The sequence below is a fragment of the Acomys russatus genome, chromosome 16 (genome assembly GCF_903995435.1).
Source record: "Acomys russatus chromosome 16, mAcoRus1.1, whole genome shotgun sequence".
NCBI classification, from domain to species: domain Eukaryota; kingdom Metazoa; phylum Chordata; class Mammalia; order Rodentia; family Muridae; genus Acomys; species Acomys russatus.
This window is the reverse complement of record NC_067152.1, coordinates 35,004,803-35,027,335: the sequence shown is the minus strand read 5'-3', so window position 1 is coordinate 35,027,335 and position 22,533 is coordinate 35,004,803. Positions and strand designations below refer to the sequence as shown.

At 42.7% G+C, this 22,533-nt stretch overlaps 1 pseudogene; it reads left to right on the top strand.

Moving 5' to 3' along the window:
• The first annotated feature begins 2,195 nt into the window (after positions 1-2,195).
• On the top strand, positions 2,196-2,438 carry LOC127199884 (ATP synthase membrane subunit K, mitochondrial-like; annotated as a pseudogene).
• Positions 2,439-22,533: the final 20,095 nt, after the last annotated feature.

Below are 22,533 nucleotides of genomic sequence, written 5' to 3'. Positions count from 1 at the left end.
CCACCTCTGTCACCCCAGTCTGGGTCTCCTTTACTCTTCCCTTCATCCCAGCTCAGTCTCATAGACCAAACTCTCCTTTGCCTCATTCGCCCTCCTGAGAAAGCAGCAAATGCCACCACAGACACTATATGCCAAAAGGATAGGCAATTTTTACCTGCCAGGGATAAAGTAAAGCCCGTGGGCTGGGGAAGCGGTGGAGCCTGATGACCCAAGTCTGACCCCTCCAGAATTTGTGTGGCAAAAGGAGAGAGCCATCCTCCACAAATTGTCCTTTGACCTCTATACACCCACCGAGGCATCCGCACTCCGTCCCTTCCAAAAATACACAAACAAATTACAATAAAATGTAAAAATAGCTGGGCATGGTGGTGCGTGTCTTTAATGCCAGTGCTCATAAAGCAGAGGTAGGTGGATCTCTGGGAGACTGAAGCCACAAGGATCTACACAGCAAGTTCAGGTTAGCCAGGGCTATAGAGTGAGAACTTGTCTCCCCCAAAATACAATACAATACAATACAATACAATAAAGCCCAAGTCAGCTTGTATTTATTTCCTAAAATGTAATTAAATTCAAGTTTTTTCTAATTCTTCATTTACAAAGGGTATTCTAAAATTAAGTGGCTCGTGCCAGCCAGATAAGGGCCACCCACTGACATTTCCTTTGACCACTTGGTATCTCAGAAAAGAAGGGACATAAGGGTTTACAAGATCTCATTGCCACCACTGAGAAATACACACTTCACTAAGATTTAGGAGAGACGTCACCTTAAGGGAAAAAGATTGACTCAAAATACCTCACGAGATGCTCTTAATTCTCTCAGAAAGAAACCTGCCACCATACCATTTCCTGAATTTTAACCAAAGGCTTTACAGGTTCATGTTTACTTTTGCACTTGAGGCTCTGGAAGGCTGCTTCTGGTTTTAATTGGCATTTTATGCATGCAGAAACAACGGTCAGAGAGGTTGAGTGACTTGCACGGTATTACACCTAGTTGTTGTGGTACCCAAACTTGAAATCTGGCTCCCTGTTCTCACTCCAAGCCACGTGAATCTACCAGAGGGAACATGAGTAAGAGGGTGACAAAAGAAGAGCTAGGAGTCAGGAAGGACAGGGCAAGATGTATATTCTGAACATGATGAGGCTGCTGCCCTCGAGAATTGATAGCAGCCGTGGTCTCCTATAAATAACCTGCATAAGATCAAGCCAGTCAAATTTCCAGCACGAATGGGTTGGGCCTCATAATTCACAAGTGCTATTAGCAACTGGTGGCTCCTGGGGAACAAAGAGTCTGTTTTCTTTGAGTGTGTTGCTTCTCCTAGGTTGTTCATACACCAGTAAGTGGTCCTGAACCAATATATATTTATATATTTGAGCAGGGTTAATTTGACTTAGTTATAATGAAAGAGAAAGAATATGAAATGGAGAGGGGAAGTTCTGGGGGTCTGGGAGACGTTGCAAGGAGGATTGGGGAGTGAATATAATCAAAATAAATTGTATATGTCACCATTCTGCTTTACCTAGTTCTCCTAGGCAATCTCCAGCCCATTGTGATCTCCTGCTAACCCACGGAACTGCTTTCTACCAAGGGCCACACTGCTGTCTGCCTACCTCAGCTCCTCCTCCTAGCCTATCTCAATCCCTTTCAGATTTGTTATTACCTGTTACCAGAGCCAAGGAACCTCCAGTTCTGCCTCTGCCACTCTTCATGAAGCCGGACCTCAAGTCTTGCTTAAAATAACTCCAGAATTAGTTTCTTCCCCCTACCTGCTGGCCTGTCACCTGGACAACCACTGCACTCATCTTGGACTGTTTGGAACCTGAACCCAGAGCTCCAACAAGAACTTCAGATCTAGGACTAGACAGAGTCTGAAACCTAAAACCCAGAGTAAACCCAAGACTAAAGGCAAAGCATCTTCCAGTTTACAATCTGTCAGATTGAGGCAGTAGTAACCACCCAGTGAAGGTGAAACCAGATATCTACACCAAGCAACACTCAAATGCCGTCACTCCAGATGTCCAGATCTCAACACAAAAACGCAAGACAATATATGTGTCCGCCAGAAGCCAGCAACCCATGGTAATAAAACCCAAGCAGAGCAATTCCGCTGAAGCACAAGACAAGAACTCCTAAATACCAATGATTAATGCTCAAATACTTTAAAGAAGATGGGAATGAATGCCTCAACGAGGCTGGTTGCTGGGTTTGTTGAAGGACATCGGCTGCGGAATTTGTGATTTGGGCGAAGACTGAAGTCATGGCTGGCGCAGAAAGTGATAGTCAGTTCCAGTTCACTGGTATTAAAAAGTATTTCAACTCTTACACTCGCACAGGTAGAGTGAATTGTGTCCTGGCCACATATGGAAGCATTGCTTTGTTGGTCTTATACTTCTAGTTAAGACCTAAAAAAAAAAAAACTCCTGCTCTGAAAGCAACATAAATGGATTTTGAAATGTCTGACCTCATCTGTTAAGTCCCATGCCTGAAGAACCTGATGTCAACTCATCATGTAATACTCAATTTGTACAATAAATTAGGAACGTGGAAAAAAATGCCTCAATAAAGACTATGAAAATATAAACAAAACTGAACAAAATAACGAAAAAATTCAAGGTATGAAAGCAGAACTTAACAAAGAAATAGAATCACTAAAGAAAAGCCAAAATGAAATAATAACTCAAAAAGTCAAACAACGACAAAACCTCAGAGGTAAACCTCAACGATAGCTTAAAAAACATGTGTCTTAGTTACTTCTCTATGCCAAAAAAAGGAGGGAAGGGCCAAATCAATTTCTAAAAGAAAACATTTAATTCGGAGCTCACCGTTCCAGAGAGTTAGAATCCACGGCCATCGTGGGAAGCAGAATGCAGCAACAAGCGGGCAGGGTACGCTGAAGCAGTAGCTGGGAACTCACAGCCCAGTCCCCAAACAGGAATCAGAGAGTGCTAAATGGGGGAGAGAGACTTCTGAAACCTCACAGCTCCCAGCACAAGCCTCCCAGAACAAGGTCATATCCACCACCACCCCAATCCTTCCCAAGTTGTCCCACTAACAGGGAACCAAGTATTCAAATGTATGAACTTATGGGAGCCATTGTCATTCAAACTACCACAACATGGAAGAGAGAATTTCAGGTCTTAAAGACAAGGTAAAACAAACCTAAAACTGGATAACTCATTAAAGTAAAATGTTAAATCTTAAAAAAAAAGTACCCAGGCACAAAACATCCAGGAAATCTGGAACACTATGAAAAGATCAAACCTATGAATAATGGGTATAGAGGAATGAGAAGAAACCCAGGTCAAAAGCACAAAAAAAACAAAACAAAAACAAAAACAAAAACAAACAAACAAAAAAACCCCAAAAAAACAAACAAACAAAAAAAAAAACCTAAATAATGAAAGAAAAATTTCTTAAGCTAAAGAAAGAGATGCCTACCAAGATACATAAACTACACTGAACATCAAATGGAAAGGACCAGAAAAGAAACCTCACAACATAATAATCAGAACACTAAATGTACAAAACAAAGAAAGTATATTAAAAGCTGCAAGGGAAAAATACCAAGCCACACATAAAAGTGGACCCATTAGAGCAGCACCAGACTTTCTGTGTAGACTCTGAAGACTACAAGGGCCCGGATGGATGCTCTACAAGCCCTGAAAGATCACAGATGCCAGTCCAGATAACTATACCCAGGAAAACTACCAATCACAGTGGACAGAAAAAGAAAAGTATTTCATGATAAAACAAAATTTAAATAATTTCTGACTACCAATTCAACTCTACAGAAGACACTAGAAGGAAAACTTTAGTATAAAGAGAAAATATAAAGAGAAACTATTCCTGAGAGGATACAAGAAATAAGTAATTCCAGAACAGTTCTGTTGATATCAACAACAAAACCTCAGAGGTAAGCCTTAACGATAGATTAAAAAGCATGTATCTTAGTTACTTCCCTATTGCTATGGCAAAACAAACAAACAAGCAAACAAAACCCATGGCCAAATCACTTCTAAAAGAAAATATTTAAGTTGGAGCTCACAGCTCCAGAGAGTTAGAATCCATGACCATCTTGGGAAGCAGGATATGGCAACAAGCAGGCATGGTGTGCTGCTTTTTGCTTAGAAAAAAGGGAAAACACCACCAAAACACAACAGGAATTAATAGCACTGCTCAAGAGTACTCTCAACATTAATGGTCTCAATTTCCCCAATAAAAAGACAGACTGAATAATAAAGCAGGATCCATCTTTTTGACGCATCCAAGAAACACATCTCACCATCAAGGACAGGCACTACCTTTTGGTAAAAGGATAGAAGAGGTTATTCCAAGCAAATACAAACAAGAGTTGAGCAGGCACAGCTATTCTAATATCTGATAAAATCAACTACAAATCAAAACTAGTTAGAAGAGTTAGTAAAGGACCCTATATACTCACTAAAGAAAAAAATTGCCAGCATGATGTTATAATTCTAAAAATGTATGCACAAACACAAGAGCACTTCAGTTTATTTTCTAAAAAACACTAAAATTTATGCAACTAAAATCACATATTAATCCTAATGCAGTGACAGTGAATGACTTTAGTATACCATGCTCATCAACAGACAAGCCATCCAGACAAAAACTAAACAGAGAAATGCTGGAATTAAATAAGTCATAAATAAAACAAACCCAACAGGCATCTACATAACATTCTACCCAAACACTAAAGAATACATTTTCTTCTCAGTGGCCAATGGAACTTTCTCCAAAATTGATCACATATTAAGACACAAAACAAGTCTTAACAGATAACATAAAACTGAGTTAATACCTACATTCCACCTAAACACATGTATTAAAGCTGGATACCAACAACAATAGATATGGCAGAAAGTATACAGACTCATAGAACCTGAACAACTCACTATTGAGTGTAAATTGGGTCAAGACATAAATTAAAAGGGAAATTAGGGCTAGAGAGATGGCTCAATGTTTAGGAGCACTGATCTTGATAGAAAATCTGGGTTCAATTTTGAGCACCACATTGTGGTCACCCTACACACACACACACACACACACACACACACACACACACACACACACACCATTAACTCTAGTAATATGGGATCTGACACATTCTTCTGGCTTTTATGGGCATGACACTCATATGCACAAAAACCACACAAACACACACATACACATATCTACAAAATAATAAAAACAAATCCTAAAAAGGGGAAAAAATTAAAAAAAAAATTTAGAGCTCAATGAAAATAAAAACACAGCATACCCAATCTTATAGGACACAATGAAGGCAATTCTCCAAGGCAAGATCATGCCACTGAGAATATATATAAAAAACAACTAGAATGCCAACTGTGATGGTGCACACCTTTAATACCAGTGCTAAGGAGGCAGAGACAAGTGGAACTCCTTGAGTTTAAGTTCATTCTGGTCTATACAGTGAGTTCCAGAACAGCCAAGACAATACAATGAGACACTGTCTCAAAAATCCAAACAAACAAACAACAATAAAACTGGAGACATCTCATACTAATAACTTAAGAATTTACTTGAAATATCTAGAAAAACAAGAAGAAATAGCACCCTAAAAGAATAGATAGAGAGAAATAATCAAACCTAGGGCTGAAATCAATGAAATAGAAACAGTACAAAACAAAACAACAACAAAAACAAAAAGCAACTAAGAATGAAATGAAGAGTTGGTTCTTTGAGAAAAAAAATGACATGATTGACAAACCTTACCCAACAAAATCAAAAGAGAGGATCCAAATGAATTAAATTGGAGATGGAAAGAGAAATGTCACCATGGTTTCTGGAAATTCAGAGAATCATAGTGGCATACTTTAAAAACCTGTGTTCTACCAAACTGGAAAACCTAAAAGAGACAAATGGATTTCCTGATATATACAACCTACCAAAGTTGAATCAAGACAAAATAAACAATTTGAACAGATCTATAACCCCCTACTAAAATAGAAACAGTAATTTTAAATTGCCCAACCAAAAATAATCCCAGGGCCAGGTGGATCCAGCACAGAATTCTATCAGATTCTCAAAGAATGAGAATAACTAATGCCAATACTCTTCAAACTATTCCATAAAATCAAAATTATGACCCCACTAGCACCTTAATACCGAAATTACACAGACTCAACAAAAAGGGGAAAATTATATACTAATCTTCTTTATGAACCTACATGTAAAAATTCCGAATGGAATACTTGCAAATGGAATTCAAGAACACAGAAAATATTATCCACCATGATCTAATGGGCATCATCCCAAAGGTGTAAAGATGGACCAACATATATCAATCAATAAATGCAACCCACATATAAACATTAAAAGACGAAAACCACATGATCATCTCATTAGATGCAGAAAAAACCTTTGACAAACTCCAACATCCCTTCATGATTAAAGTCCTGGAGAGACTAGAAATACAGAAGACACACATCAATATGATAAAGACAATTTATGGCAAAACCAAAGCCAACATAGCTCTAAACAAAGAGAAACTCAAAGCATTTCCACAAAATAGAACTAGGAAATGGATGTCTACTCTCTCCATATCTACTTAATATAGTACTTGAGGTTTTAGCTAGAGCAATAACACAGCTGAAGGAGATCAAGGGGAAACAAATAGGAAAGGAAAATTAAAAACTATCTTTATTTGCAGAGGCTATGATTTATTACATAAAATACCCTATAGACTCCTGAAAAGAAATTTTAATCTAGCAATATGATTGCTCTGATCACATCCAAAGACCTTCTAGGTCTGTGTTATCTGGGTGGAATGCAGACACACCTTAGAACACACCTTTAATCCCTGACAATGAAGGCAAGGTTAATTTGTAGAAGAAAGCACCCAAGTTTGAAAGTGATGTCTGAGGGGCAGACAAAGCGACAAATCAGAGAAAGATTTGACAGAATGAGTCAGAGATAGGTTAATCCTAGCTCTCACAAGAACTGAGAGGAAAGAGAAACTTAAGAAAGCAGTGGAGAGAAGAAGACGAGGAGGCAGTTTTCCTGGGAGAGCTTCACAGAGTCAGGTTGAAGAGAGACAAGTTAGACAGAGGTGAAGATAGAGTGAGCCAGAGAATGAGAAGGAGCCAGAAGATTAGGACTGATTGCTAGTGTTGGTTTGAGTCAAGCAGAGCAATTCAGTCAGAAGCTGAAAGAAGCCAGATTGAATCAGTCAGCTTGGAAAGGAGTTTGAGCCAGAACAGCTGAGTTGGGCCAGCCAGAAAGGCCTCAGAAAGAACTAGAAAAGGTAAGCTTATTCGGCAGTAAGTCTCAGAGGCTGAAAACATTCTAGGCCTAGATTAGATCTTACAGAGGCTAGAAGCTTCCAGGACTAGACCTAGATTAGCAGACAAAGGCAGTAAGCATCCCAGATGACAATACATCAGGTGAATAAAAGTTGCATTTACAGACTCTAGGAGAAAACTTTAACAGTTGATAAACATTTATAGCAAAGTATCAAGATGCAAAATTGATACACAAAAATCAGTAGCTTTCTATACAAATGACAAACAGGTTGAGGAAGGAATTGAGGAAATAGTATCTTTCATAATAGCCTCCAAAAAAATATCTTAGGATATGTAATGTGCATTGGTGTTTTGCCTGAACAGATTACATCCAGGCAAAACACCAATGCACATTAAATAAAAGATTAAAAAAGTAAGTTAAAACTTTAAGACACTAGAGAAAGAAATTGAAGAAGATATCAGAGGATGGAAAGATCTCCCCATACTCACGAATCAGCAGGATTAATATAGTGAATACGGCCATCCTAGCAAAAACATTCTACAGGTTCAGTGCAATCCCCATCAAAATAGCAACACAATTCTTCACATAAACTGGCATTAAAAAAAAATCTTTAGCTTCATATGGAAATGTGAAAAAAACCTCAGAATAACTAAAATAGCAGAAATTGGAGAAGGGAGGAATCTTCAGCTTCACGTGGAAACACACACACACAAACACACATACACACACACACACATAGACACACACACTAGCTAAAATAATCTTGAATAAGAGAACTGCTGGAGGTATCACCATCCATAATTTTAAGTTCTACTACTGTAGTAATAAAAACAGTATGGTATTGGCATAAAACAGACAGGCCAATCAATGGAATAAAATTGGAGACCTGAACATAATTCTACACACACACACACACATATATATATATATATACACACACACACATATATATGTATGTATATATATATCTGTATATATTTGTGTGTGTGTATGTATATATATATATATATATATATATATATATATATGAATTTTAATTCAGAACATGGCTGCTCTGGTAAGATATCACAACCAAAGACCTTTTAAGTCTGTGTGATCTGGCTGGAATACAAACACACCTTTAATCCAGGAGACAGAGGCAAGCAGATCTGAGTTCAAGGCCAGCCTGATACAGAGTAAGTTCCAAGTAGAGAAAAGCTTAGGTCCTAGAGTGGGGGTACACACCTATAATCCCAAACAATGAAGGTAAAGTTAGTTTGTAGAAAGAAGCATTCATGTTTGAGAGTGAAGTCTATTGAGTGGCAGAAAATGTGACAAATCAGAGAAAAATTTGACAGAATAGGATACACTCAACTCTCACGAGAAGAGAGAGGAAAAAGAAGCTACTTACTTAAGGGGCAGTGCAGGGAGAGCATGGAGGCAGTTTGACTGGGACAATAATAGATAAACAGAATTCAGAGAGAATAAGCTAGATTCAGGTGAAGGCAGAATGAGCCAGAAAATGAAAAGGAGCCAGAAGATTAGACCAGAATTGATGCAGTTAGTTTGGGACCAACCAGAACAATTCATAGACCGAGAGAGAAGCCAGATTGCTTACCTCAGCCGGGAGAGGAGTTTGAGCCAGAACAGCTGAGTTGAACCAGCCAGCCCAGAGCTCAGAAAGAAAAAGTAAGGGTGAGCTCATTAAGCAGTAAGTCTCAGAGGCTGAAAACATTCTAGGCCTAGGTTAGATTGTACTGAGGCTAGAAGCTTCCAGGACTAGACCTCGGTTAACAGACAGGCAGTACTCCTCTGAGACAACTGAAACAGGTGGATGGAAATTCCTTTACATATGACTTTTGACAAAAAGCAAACAAAACAAAACAACAACAACAACAACAACAAACCACTGGAGAAAAGGAATTATCTTCAACAAATGATGCTGGCCAAACTGAATAGGCCATGTAGAAGAATGAAAACAGACCCACATCTATTACCCTGCAGAAAATTCAACTCAAATGGATCAAAAACCTCAACATAAAACTAGATGCCCTGAATCTGATAGAAAAACTGGACCAAATGAAGCCACAAAGTATCTTTGCAGGCAAGGACACCGTCATCTGAGCAAAGCTGCCGCCTCTAGAATGGGAAAACAATCTTTATCAGTTACGTCTCTGACAGAGGACTGGTATCTAAAATATGTAAATAATTGAGAAAATAACATTTAGCAAAACAAATAACCCAACTTTAAAATGAGATACAGAACTAAACAGTTCTCAAAAGAGGAAACTCCACAGCTGAGAAACACTTTAAAATGTTCAACAGCCTTAGGCATTGAGGAAATGCAAATTTAAGCTACTTTGAGATTTCCTCTCACTCCAGTAACAACGGCCAAGATTAATTAAACAAATGCTGGTGAGGACGCAAGATAGGGGAGGACACTTATTCACTTATACAATGGAATATTATTCAGTTGTTAAGAAAAATGACATTTGAAAATAAACGGATGGAGCTAGAAACAAACATTCTGAGCGAAGTAACCCTGACCCTGAAAGATAAATATTACATGTTGTTTACTCTTGTACGTGGATGTTAGCTTTTAAATAAGCTTTAGATACATGTGTTTCATTTACAGTAACCACAGAAGTTAGGTAGCTAGTAATGGGCCAAGATGAAGAAGGGGACCAGCCAAATGAAAGGAAAGCAGAACAGTGTGCTGTAAAGTAATAAAGGCGAAACTAGAATAAGAAGATTAAACGGGGAGGAAGATGGGACCCTGAGATCCACATGCAAAACAAATCGGTGCAATAGTGGCACAAACATTATGGGAGTGACCAAACACTTTTCTTTCTTTTTTTTCTCTCTTATGGACTACTCTATGGGTTAGAACTCATACCCAACACGGCTAAATGGACAAGGACCTGAGACCTGTTTTGTTTTGTTTTTTAAGAGAGAGAGAGAGAGAGAGAGAGAGAGAGAGAGAGAGAGAGAGAGAGAGCGCCCATGAGGTTGGATGAGTAGAGAGGTGGGAAATCTGAGAGAAGCTGTAGAAGCAGAAAGAACAAGATCAAAATATATTGTATGAAAAGAATTTTAAAGCCAGTAAAATATGAAATAAACAAACAAACCAACACCACATACGTGTATGGAATTCTCAAAGAATAGATATATAAAATTAAATGTTAAAAAAAATCTTTGTGACTATGGGCTGAAGAGATGGCCTCAGAAGTGAAGAGCATTTGACGCTCTTGCAGAGGATCCAGGTGTGGTTTCCAGGCCCTGCAGAGTGGTCCATGACCATCCATAACTCCAGTTCTAAGCAATCTGATGCAATATTCTGACCTCCTCAGGCACCGGGAATGCATGCATTGCACATACATACATGCAGGCAAAATACACACACATACAATAAAATAAAATCTCGGGGGGGGGGGAACCCCTTTGACTCATGCTGAGTACAGAGGAGGCCACACACATACACACACACACACACAGAGTGTCCCAAGATGAAATAGCCTGAAGCCACTGGAGACTGGGCTTATCTCACATTCTGTGTGACTCGAGCCAATTGCAAACCTTCCTGCCATTGAATTTATTCAATCAAGACTGTGTGTTTGTTTGCTGGCCCGTTGCCCAGACACCAGGGCCTCCTTGCACTTGCCAATCCCAGAACCTGACATAGAAGATACAGGTCCTGTCTCCAGAGCTACACACTCAGAAGAGGCTCATGTGAGCAGATCCTGGTGTGACAAGGGTGGATTTTAGGAAGGGAGTGGACCCACCTGGGGAGGGAAAGAGTTTTTGTGAACTTGGGGTGGAGAGCAAAGAAAAAGGCTCTATCAGGGAAGTCTTGTGAGTCCAGAAAGGCTTACATGGGAACAGAAACGGTCAGTACATCTCACCTACAGTGCGATGGGACTCTCTAGAGTGGATGTGGACTTTGATCTTATGTCCACAGGTTGCACTACAGTGAAGGCCTGCAGGTGAGCCAGTCTGTTTCAGTCATCTGTGAAACTATGGTGACCAGAGAGAGTGAGGAGAAACATGAAAAGAAATACTCAGGTTTGAGGAAGATTTGGACAGGCATCAAGAAAGTGGGCCTGGGAGGGTCACAATTGGAGATACAAAAAGCCAGAGGTGGCTTCCATGTGCAACTGCATCTGGGGCTGGTGGCTCTGCCCAGGGGAAGGGGACAGGGAAGGGAAGAAGAGGATGTTGAGATGCTCTGAGCTTGGTTGAGATTTGGAGGACACAGAAATACAGGAGGCAAAGTCAGTGGCCTGAAACTTCAGAGTCGATCTTTAGGAGCAGCCCCGATTGGAAGTGAGTTAGGAGTCATGAAAGTGAACATGGGTGAGATTGAAAGCATCCCTTGGGGAGCTGTTCATAGAATAAGAGGCAGGCCACCTGCACAGTCCCAGAACCAGTGGGGACGGCCGGTGGTGGTGAAGAAAGCAGGAAAGAGGATGCCTGAGGAGCCAAAGGAGGAAAGCTTGTTAGAGGATGCTAATTATCAGAGCCTGGAGAGCCTTCAGAAACCTGGAGAGACAAGAGCTGAGCAACATTGCTTGGATTTCATGACAGAGATATCCTTGGCCTACTTGGCAAGCATGTCAGTGAGCTGTCGGTGAGACCAGCAGCCAGCATACGATTACTGGACAGATGAAGAAGAGGTGAAGACATAGCCTCTGTGGCTAGAGACAACTCTTAGGAAATTTGGTAAGGAAGGGATGGAGAGAGTTAGAGACCTTAGGATGGAGGGGTGCACTGGGGCTTAGCTCTGACTGCTGTTTGGCCTTGTTTGTGTGATGCTTGAGGCTCCCGAGCAGGTGGCTAGGACTGGCCTAGGGTTCTGAGGGCTGTAGGGGACTCTGGGGCATGAGAGGGAAGGAGAGAGGGGTCAAAGGTTAGATAAGTGTGTCAGTGTGAAGCAAGATGTCAAAAGAGGTTGGACAACCTGGATTTCCTCAAAGAATTAGGAGGCCAGAGCGAGTGGCACCTGCCTGAAGTGAGGGGATGGGTCTGGGTCTACAAAACAATGTCTGAGAGCCTTTCAATCAAGTTGGTTGGTTTTTGGTTTGATTTGGTTATTTTATGATATCATAATTTTTTGGGGGGGCTACATTCATAGCTATCCTTGGCCATTTGTGACCTACAAGACTAAGGGCTGGACACGCCTGGGAGGCTCTTAGTAGCAGTGGCAGGGAACTCTCAAGGTTTGCAGAGCATGCTGGGAACACTGAGCTGTGAGTCTTGGAGGCTCTGAGGGGCGCAGAGCAGCCAAGCTGTGTGGGCTTCAAATCTGGTCTAGAATTCATGGTGAAGTCAAGAGGGACTAAGCTGAAATACCTTGCTCAGGAAGAAAGAACGAGCTAAAGCAATGAAGATAATAAAATAAGAGCAAAGAGCAATATTTAATCTACTCCAGGGAACAAACCTTCAAACATTTTTACAGGTCCTGTCTACAGCCCCCGTGATGACATTATATAAAATGACACTGATCCGCTTGCAGAGATGGATCTGCAGAATTTCTCCTTGACAACACTTGATAGCCTGGATTGAGTCACAAAAAGCCCTTGGAAGTAAAAAAAAAACTTCCCAAATTGATCCAAATTCAATAATTCTAACTAAGCAAAGAGAGTAGGACTTACTTTCAGAGTTGATGGAATTTTTCATTGAGAAAATTAATGCTCAGACTGGAGAGATTGTTCAGTGGATAAGAAGGCTTCTCGCTTTGCATTCCTAGCATCCAACTGAGGTGGCTCACAGCAGCTTGTGACTCCAGTTTCAGGAAATCCACCTTTTGGCCTCCACGGACACCCACACATGTACGCATACACACATACGGACACACACCATAAATAAAAAAAAAAATAAATCTTTTGCTAAAAGGAAACTAATATAAAGAACTTAAATAGCAGCAGGAAAAGGCAGGCAATGTGCAGTGTGTACGCAGCATGGTGCGCTGGGTCCGAACCTTCAGCTTGGGGCCACAGTCAGGGCTGCTGTCCATGACCCTCTGCAGCCAATACAGACTCATACTGTGGCAAAGGCCAAGCATCTCAGCCCATAGGAGAACATGGTAGGAGATCAGTCAGGTAAGAAGATTGCTTTCCTAGATGGAGAAACTGGTGAGTACCGTTTCCCTTGGGCAGACACTTGGCTACTGATATGAACTGGACCCGGCATGGATTGAGGGTTTCTGCCACCGAGGTTGCATAAAAGGCTCTGCTTGGGTGATCCAGACAACTGCCCAGGACCTACTGACCATTCCTGTCACCCTCATGCTGGAGATGAGGAAGCAGAGACAACGAAGGGGAGCTACCTGCCTAGGGCTACACAGCCAGCAGAGGGCAAAGCCAGGATGGGAACCCATGGTGCTTTACTGATTCTCAGTTTCCACGACGTCACCGCTGCCATGCTGGCCATCAGCCTCCAGCAAGAGCCGAGTTCTCAACACTACAGAAACTTAACAGTGAAGGGGATGAGACATGGAAGCAGAAGCATTGAATGAGCATGGTGGCTGCCTTGGCCTGTGTATCATCTACCACAGCAGAGAGCTGCCAAGACTGAGGAATGATTCACCCAGAACCCTCGGGCACCTGTGGGCTGTGGAAGAGAAGATGGTGAGGACGCTTAGCTGCTAAGTTTGATGTCCTTAGCGTCTTCCTCCCACCACAAGTAGCAGGTCCTAACGAACCTTCAATTCTTTTCTACTCTATGGGATGCCTGGGATGGAGTGAGGGAAGGGTGGAGATTCTCAGTCTGCAAGAGAAAACCTTGGGGTGGGGGGTGGCAAACTACGGTGCAAAGACATCTTGGCGGCAGATGCTCTGAAGTGAGTCAAAAAAAAGAACTATCAACTTGGCTGCAGCGAGGCATCAGATATCAGGTGCTGAGGGGTCCTGTGGTCCCTGCTCTTACTCTTTCCCACATATGGGCAGGATCTAGAACTTGCTTTTGGTCAGTAGAGTAGTGCTTCATGTCATTGGGGTCTATTTAAGAAAGTGTGTAAAAAGCGGTCTTGCTGTGAGTCTGCTCTCTTCACCCTGAGTCATGATGAAATCCTTTAGTATGCAAGGACAGTCTAAGCCCACAAAGGATCGCCATAAATCACATCACATTAGTCTTTCAAAAAATATTCATGAATCCTGCATGGTTTGGGAGACCGTACTTACCGAATTTGAATGCTAATTCATCCTGGTTTGTGGGTTTTATTTATGTTTGTGTCCTTTTTTATTTTGTTTATGTTTATGGCCTGAAAGGCACTGGGTTGACAGGCTGCCCTTGAACCCAGGAGTGATCTTCCCACTTCTACCTCTTGGGTGCTGGAGTTAGAGCCATGTGTCACCATGTTCGGTTGACTTCCCAGTTAAAATGAGAGGTCCCACACCTAAAGATTGTCCTGACTCCAGAAAAACTGGGGCAACTGGTCTCCAGGGGAAACCTAACCATTCCAGCTGGAATCTCCTGGATCTGCTACTTACTGACCTGTGGTGTCCTTGAGAAGATGACATGTTTCCTGTAAGTCCCGCTTAACTCTACTGCAGAATCCTTTTCTATACCTATCAAGGGTAGATATTAGGCTTTGAGACCAAGCTCCCTTAGCTGAAATGTGAACATCAAAGACTATTGACATTTTATTCCCCTCTAATAAAATGACATAAATAGGTAGACTTTGTATGACATTACAGCAGAATAGACACCTAGAAGGTTACTGAGCAATTGTGGAGCAACTTTGCCTAGACCAGGATCAAGATGATAATGGAAAAGCAACTCTTTGATAGTTATGTTGACATGCTGGGGGTGGAGAGCAGATGGTGGTGTTACTTGGCTAGCAGACATGAAGCCGTGAGTTCAATTCCCAGCATAACATAACACTGGACATGGCTATGCACACCTGTAGTCTCAGCACTTGGGAGATAGAGATTAGAGGATCAGTAGTTTGAGGTCATATGGAGTTCAAGGCCAGTCTGAACTACAGGAATACCCCCTAGAACTGTGTGTGTGTGTGTGTGTGTGTGTGTGTGTGTGTGTGTGTGTGTGTGTGTTCATGCCTGCGTTTATGTTGTATTGAGATATTAGTAGTAAACCCTGGACATATAGTCCCAGGCCACAAAATGATGGGAAAGCAAGGGTGATTTCATGAGTGTATGTGTACAGTGTCTGTACATTTGTACAGGGTCACACACAGTGCACACTCTCAGAGATCAGAGGGTGTAGAGCATCCTTCTCCATCACTCTCCACCTTATTCCCCTGGGACAGGTCTTTCACCAAATCTGGAGCAATGCTGGTGGCCAGCAAGTCCCAGCAATCCTCCTGTCTCTGGAGTTCCAGGTACATGCCTGGTCCTGTCAGCTTTTCGCATGGGTGCTGGAGATTTGAACTCGGGTCTTCACGCTTAATGAGTTAGTGTGTGCTTTTGCCCACTGAGCCATCTCCCCAGCATTGGCCCTAACATTTCAAAATGTCTTGATCATTTATGAGTCACTGTTCTGCGAATGGCATTTACAAATACTATTTCATTCATTCTGTTCTCACTTTTAAAGTGGCATGCATTCCCTTGGCTCTGGCTCAAAGCCGGTGTAATTGCATCTCACAGTCATTTCTTCTCATGGTGATAAGCATTCATGTTACATTATGTCAGCTTTTAGTTCACTTCTAAGACAAGTGGGCAGTTGATAACACACAGAAAGTTTGGGGCATTATAGACAACTTAGGCAAAATAAAAGAGAAAGGAAACTTAGTCTTTAAATTACAGAAAAATAAGTAACTTCTTTTTCAATGTCTGATCACTTACTTGTAACTCTTACAGACTTATTTTACTGGATTCAGACTTAGAAATAGAAGTTCTTATAGAGGACAGCCTATGTCTCTTGGCAATCTGCTCCTGGTACTTTTCTTTGGCTTCCTTCATTCTCTGGGCCAAAAGTTTAGCAGATGCTGCAGCCTCTTCTTCCTTGTTTTCTTTAGTATGTAGTTTTCCAGAGCAATACATCAGCAATGTTGCAAAACACTTGGAGTGACAACTCACTGAATCTTGAGAGCTTTGGTCCTAGGCTTCTCACCTTCTTTGTTTAAGGGCTTTCTAACTGTTTATGGGCAGACATCATCTTCTTAAGAGAGGTTGAGAGAAAGGCTTTCAGATTCTGTTAGCTTTTTGAGGATCTAACAGCCAAGGTGCAGTAGTGTTTGTCAGTCCCGGAATTTCTCTCATCTCTCTCTTCCTTCTCTCTCTAACAGGAGTGGCCTTTACTCAGCACCAGTCCTGCAGATCCAAAGCTGCAAGATCTCTGTGACACAGAGCAACAACAGGATAGCCGGGAGGAGTTCCAGTGAGAAGCCAGAGGCCTTGAACCAGACCAAGGACTCATTGCAATGAACATTTTCAAGTGAAGACGTGTGAACAGAGGGATATACTAGGGGACACACTGTGACATACTACAGCTTCCATGATGAGATGTTTTCCTAGTGTGTGTGTACGTGTGTGTGTGTGTGTGTGTGTGTGTGTGTGTGTGTGTGTGTGTATTATTTGGGGGGCTGCAAGAGAGAAGGCCATGTATGAGGAGATGGGCAGATGAGCAGAACTAGGGTGCATGATGTAAAGCTCACAAAGAATCAGTAAAAAGTTTTTTAAAAAGAAAAAATTTAAAAAAGCCGGGCTGGTGCTACATGCCTTTAATCCCAGCATTCCCAGGGAAGCCAGAGGCAGGTGGATCAATGTGGGTTCAAGGCCAGCCTGATCTGCAAAGCCGAGTCCAGGACACCCAAGGCTACAAAGAAAAGCCCTGTCTTGAAAAAAAAAAAAAAAAAACTGAAGAAGAAGAGGAGGAAGAGGAGGAGGAAGAGGAGGAAGAGGTGATAGAGGAGGAGGAAGAGGAGGAGGAATGGCCTTTACTTAACATAAAGAACACTCTGCTGTGGGTGAAGATAATTTGCTTCATGGGAAAGCCTTGTTTGTGGTCCCCACCAATTCAGACCACACAACCCTTCCACTTTTCACCCAGAGCATCAGCAGCTACTTCCCAGAAAACATGGGAAGCTTGCGTTTCTTGTGCATTCCAGTGATGCAGCTTTGCTAGGACATGACTGGCTCCCCGCGTGGCACCATGAAAAATACTTCTTTGTTTGGTTGGGTTTTTGTTGTTATTGACTTGGGCCTTTTTTTTTTTTTTTTTTTTTTTTTTTTTTTTTTGGTTCTTTGTTGGTTTTTGTTTTTGTTTTTGAGACAGGATTTCTCTGTGTGTAGCCAGGGATGTCCTGGAACTCCATCTGTAGACCAGGCTGGCCTTGAACTCACAAAGATCTGCCTGCCTCTGCCTTCCAAGCGTGCTGGGATTAAAGGCGTGCACCACCATCACCTACCTGGCTTTTTGCTTTTTATTTTCTTTAATTGGCACCTAAAGTAACAGGTTTCACTGTGACACTTTCATACTTTTTTTTTGTTTGTTTGTTTCTGTTGATTCTTCACCCTCTTCCATCCCTCTGCCCATCTTAAGTCAGTTGTCTTTCTCCCATGACTACACACACACACACACACACACACACACACACCCTCCTGTTCTCATGTCACATTTATTCTATCATCCATATTTTTTTCCTTTTTCTTCCCTTACTTAAGACCTTTCTCTCCCCTCTCATGATTCCCTTTCTAGTTTCATTCCCTTTAGTCATCCCCAACACACACACACAAATTTAGATCTAGGCTCTGCTTGCGAGGGAAGATATGCTCAGTATTTGTCTACCTGTGTCCAGGTTATTTCTGAGGATATGTTATCTAACACAATAATTGCTCACTGCATCCCTTTTCCTTCAAATGTCACAATTTTGTTTTTCTTCACAACTGAATAAAAATTTTCCATTATGTATGCATATTTTTTTTTAAAAAAATCCATCCATCGATGCATATCTAGGCTATTTCTACTTCCTGGTGTATCTCTGTAATGTACCAACTAACACACAGAGACCTATGTGCGTCTCTGTAATGCACCGACTAACACACACAGATGTGTGCGCATCTCTGTAATGTACAAACTAACACACACAGATGTGCGAGCACCTTTGTAATGCACCGACTAACACACACAGATGTGTGCGCATGTCTGTAATGTACCGACTAACACACACAGACGAGTGTGCACCTCTGCAATGTGCCGACTACCATAAACAGATGTGCATGCATCTCACATACAGAGACGTGCGCACCTCTGTAATGTACCGACTAACACACACAGACGAGTGTGCACCTCTGCAATGTGCAGGACTTAGTCCTTCAGGGTTGGTTATACAATGGTCATTTTACCCCTAGTAGTTATGGAGGAGCCTGCGTACTGGGTTCCTTAGTGGTCGTACTAGTTTACACTCCCAGCAGCAGTGAACACAGGCTCTTCATCTCCACATCCTCTCCAGCATTTGTGGTCACCACTGATTTCCTCAGTGTCAGGCACTCTGACTTGGGTGAGGCGGGACTGAAAACAAGTTTTTTATTTTCATTTCCCTAATCGTCTGGACATTAATAACTTTTGACCACGGAGCCCCATAGTTCCATTACTATCATTTCATGTATATGGATGTTTTGTTTGCATGTATATCCGAGCACCACATGGTGTCTAATACCTACTGCCTGCATGCCAGGTGCCCAAGGCGGCCAGAAGAGGGCATCAGATGCCCGAGAACTGGAGTTACGGATGGTTGTGAGCTGCCATGTGGGTGCTGGAAATCAAACCCAGGTCCTGTGCAAGAGCAACCAGTGCTCTTAAACCACAACGCCATCTCCTCAGTCCTTCTTAGTATCATTTTGCCCCCAGGTTCTTTGGGCGTTGTAACTCATCCTGCTTAAAGAGAACCCTGTCACGTGTGGCAGGAGATGGTTTGACCTCCAACCCTCCCTCCGGCTCTAAACGTCTAACACCTGGGTTTTAGTCTCAGCTGCTTCAAATCCCCTGGGGTTGGAAACAGAAGCCTGTAACGAGGCAAAAGAATGGATCTGGGGGCCCCCGCAGCAGGTGCTGGCCTTCTTCCAGAATCAGCTAGCACAAGCTAGGGGCTGTTCCCAGGAACCACATCATGCCTGTTTGACTCGTTGAATCTTTCAAAGTCTGTGCAGTCTGCCTGAGGCCTGGCCTGCTCAGCAGCTGGATGCCTGCATCCTAGAGGGTATGTGTATTAGTCATCCAGTGGAGGGGAGCTTACGGAGCTGGCAAACCCCAGCATGCTAATGCCTACAAATGCCATTTATGGGGCTTTCAAGGGCAATAACTGTAAAATCCCGTGCCTTGCTTTAACAAACCAGAACAAAGTGGGGCGGCGTTGCCAGAGGCGTGTAGCTGCCTGCAACAGTGTATAGGAAGGAGATCCAAATCTCTGGAAGAACCTTCGAGAGCAAAGCATACCCATGCAGGAAAGTGGGACCAGCCTGATTTTGTAGGAGGATGGTGCTGTTGAGACCAGCATTTTCAGGCTGGCCATCCCAGGGTATGGAGTGGGGGTGGTGGTGGTCAACATTCTCCTGAACCCTATCACCAACGACTTGGTGATCAGAAAACCCTGTGTAAGAGAGGAGACTACATTGTATAGTTAAGATTTAGCAGCATTCCAGATCTCTTCCATCCCAGGCCTTTCTTCTAAAGGCAGAAAACTTGGATCCATGAGGGCATCACCTCCTGGGGTCACGGATCCAGCCTTGACTTTGGCAGTTGCAAAATCATCACTCATTTTGTTAACAGTCCCTCTCCCTCCCGGGGCGGTGGGGGACATGCAAACTCACCTCCAGTTGAGAAATTCTCATTTGTAGAGTCCCTATGGAAGAGCAAAGGTAAAGCCTGTGTCGTGACATTTACCTATAACCTTAGAACTCAGAAGGTGGAGGCAGGAGAATCAGGAGTTCAAGGTCACCCTCACCTACTTAAGGAGTTCAAGGGCAGCTTGGGTTACATGAGAGCCTGCCTCAGGGGAAAGAGAGAGGTAATGCTGAGGATTAAAGAAGTTGAAACAGAACCCCACAAGGTCGGAACTCGGAGGGTGTTTTAAATGGATGTTAATGTACCTTGCTCCCCACCCTAACCTAGGAATAGTGTAGCACATATCCTTTGCATCAGCAGGGGTACCCTACCCCACACACAGCACTTAATAACCCCATTTTCAGCTCTGTGTACCTCAGGAAATCTTTGCTAACCTCTGCTGATACCCTCTTATACCTCTGCCACTTGCTGCTGGGCCACGTCTTAATGTTTGTGAGATCGAAGGTGAGAAAATGGGTTCATTACTATACCTATCTCCTGGAAGGACTTTGAAAAATAAGTGTGTGTGTGTGTGTGTGTGTGTGTGTGTGTGTGTGTGTGTGTGTGCCTGCAACAATAGTGAGCCAACTGGCGTTGCTATTAACACCCACCAGTGGCCGAGGGCATTAAAGAAACGCATTGGTTGGGCCTGGGTGGCGGGATATGCTTAAAGAGTAAAATTTGGGGCGATGGCTCAGAGGATAAAGTTCTTGCTACACAAGTGCGCGGAACAGTTTGGAGAGTAGCAATTTACACCGTCAGCCATCGGCCATAAAAGACCAGAAAGAAAACCCAGGCCTAACTACTTGAAGTACTTGGGAATTTGTCTTATTTTCCTTTGGCCCACCAGAACTGTGAGGAAGGGCTCTGTAGAGCACTCGGCTACTCTCAAATATATCACATATAGCTCTCTTTTAGAAGCAAAAAAAAAACTTGACCCCACAGAGGAATCATCTACTGGCGCTTAGGACTCAGTTGGAGGCATAGCACAGAGGCCAGGTACAGGGACCCCCAAGAATAAATTCGCTTCTGGAGAGAGGAAGACAAGAGCTGTCCTCAGAAGACCGCACCAAGCCTAGAAGTGTTAACTCCTTCTATTGATACCACGCCAAGCCCCCAAGGAAAGGAGCAAGAAGCCTAGCACGTGCCCAGGCTTGCTAGGGTTTTAGTGGTAATGTGTTCTGGAAAGGAAATCCAGGAGGGGAAAAAAGCAGGTGACTGCTGCGGAGCGGCCGCTCTTGTCACCTTACCTCAGGCTGCCGACTAGCTCGGTGCATAGAAAGCCAGGCATCCCTCTGGACGGTTGAGACTGGAACTCTCCTCAGGTGCAGACCCATCTCTGCCCATGCCCTAGCCCCAAGGAGGATGCAACAGAGGCACAGCCAGGTGCACACATTCTTGATCAGGAGCCAGGCTCCGCAGGGGCCTCCTGGAAGCTAACTTAAGACCCGTCCCTGTTTTTCAGGCATTTTTGTGGAATAGCTCTAGGCTTTACAAACAAAACAAACAATCAAAAATCTAAACGAAGCTGCTGAATATTCATTTAATTCCCAAAAAAAAAAAAAAAAAAAAAAAAAGCTTTAGGTCAGGACCTGCAAGATGGCTCAGTGGACAAAGCGCTTCCTGCCAAGAATGACATCCAGGCTTCCATCATGGGAACTGACTTGGGGAACTTGCCCTCTGACCTCCACACGCACACGGTGGAACATGTATGTACACACACATGCATACTACACGCATGTACACACATATGCATGTGTGCACACATACATACTGTATATGCACACACAAAATAAACAATTTTTAGAATATCTTAAAACAGTAACTAAAATTTGAAACACACACACAAAAAGGAAGAGAGATGGAAAACACGTGCATGTGTGCAAACACATACATACTATATGCATGCACGTATATACACACACAAAATAAACAATTTTTAAAATATCTTAGAATAGTACCTAAAATTTGAAAAACACACACACACAAAGGAAGAAAGAAAAGAAATGTTTTTAAGCGTTAATGCCTTAGATCAGTTCTTAAAACTTGAAACCCATTTCCCTCCCACTGAAGACACTGTCCGGCCCTGATCACTATGGATCTTTCTTGCTCTCCTGTAATTGAAAAGCACCTTTTGCAGGAGTCCTATTCAAAAATTGCAATGACCAAACACTTCAAGTGTGATTCAAGGCCTGCTTCAAATGGCCTCTTCTGGAGCATCCTCCTGCCTCCCCCACCCCACCCCACCCTCGCACCCTCAGGTATAGACCTTCTTATGAAAGATCTCTGTAAGTCTCACCTTCTCCAACTTTTCTTCCCCCCCCCCACCCCGCCACCCCCCAGAGCAGAAGAAGCATCCTCTGGTTCCCCCAAGGGCCTCCCTTGGCTCTTCTGGAACAGGGAGAGCTAAACAGAGGACACTGGCTTTGCATATCACTTTTCCAATCAAGAATTGCTTGGCTAGACTAGAAACAACCCCCTCCCCTTCCCAC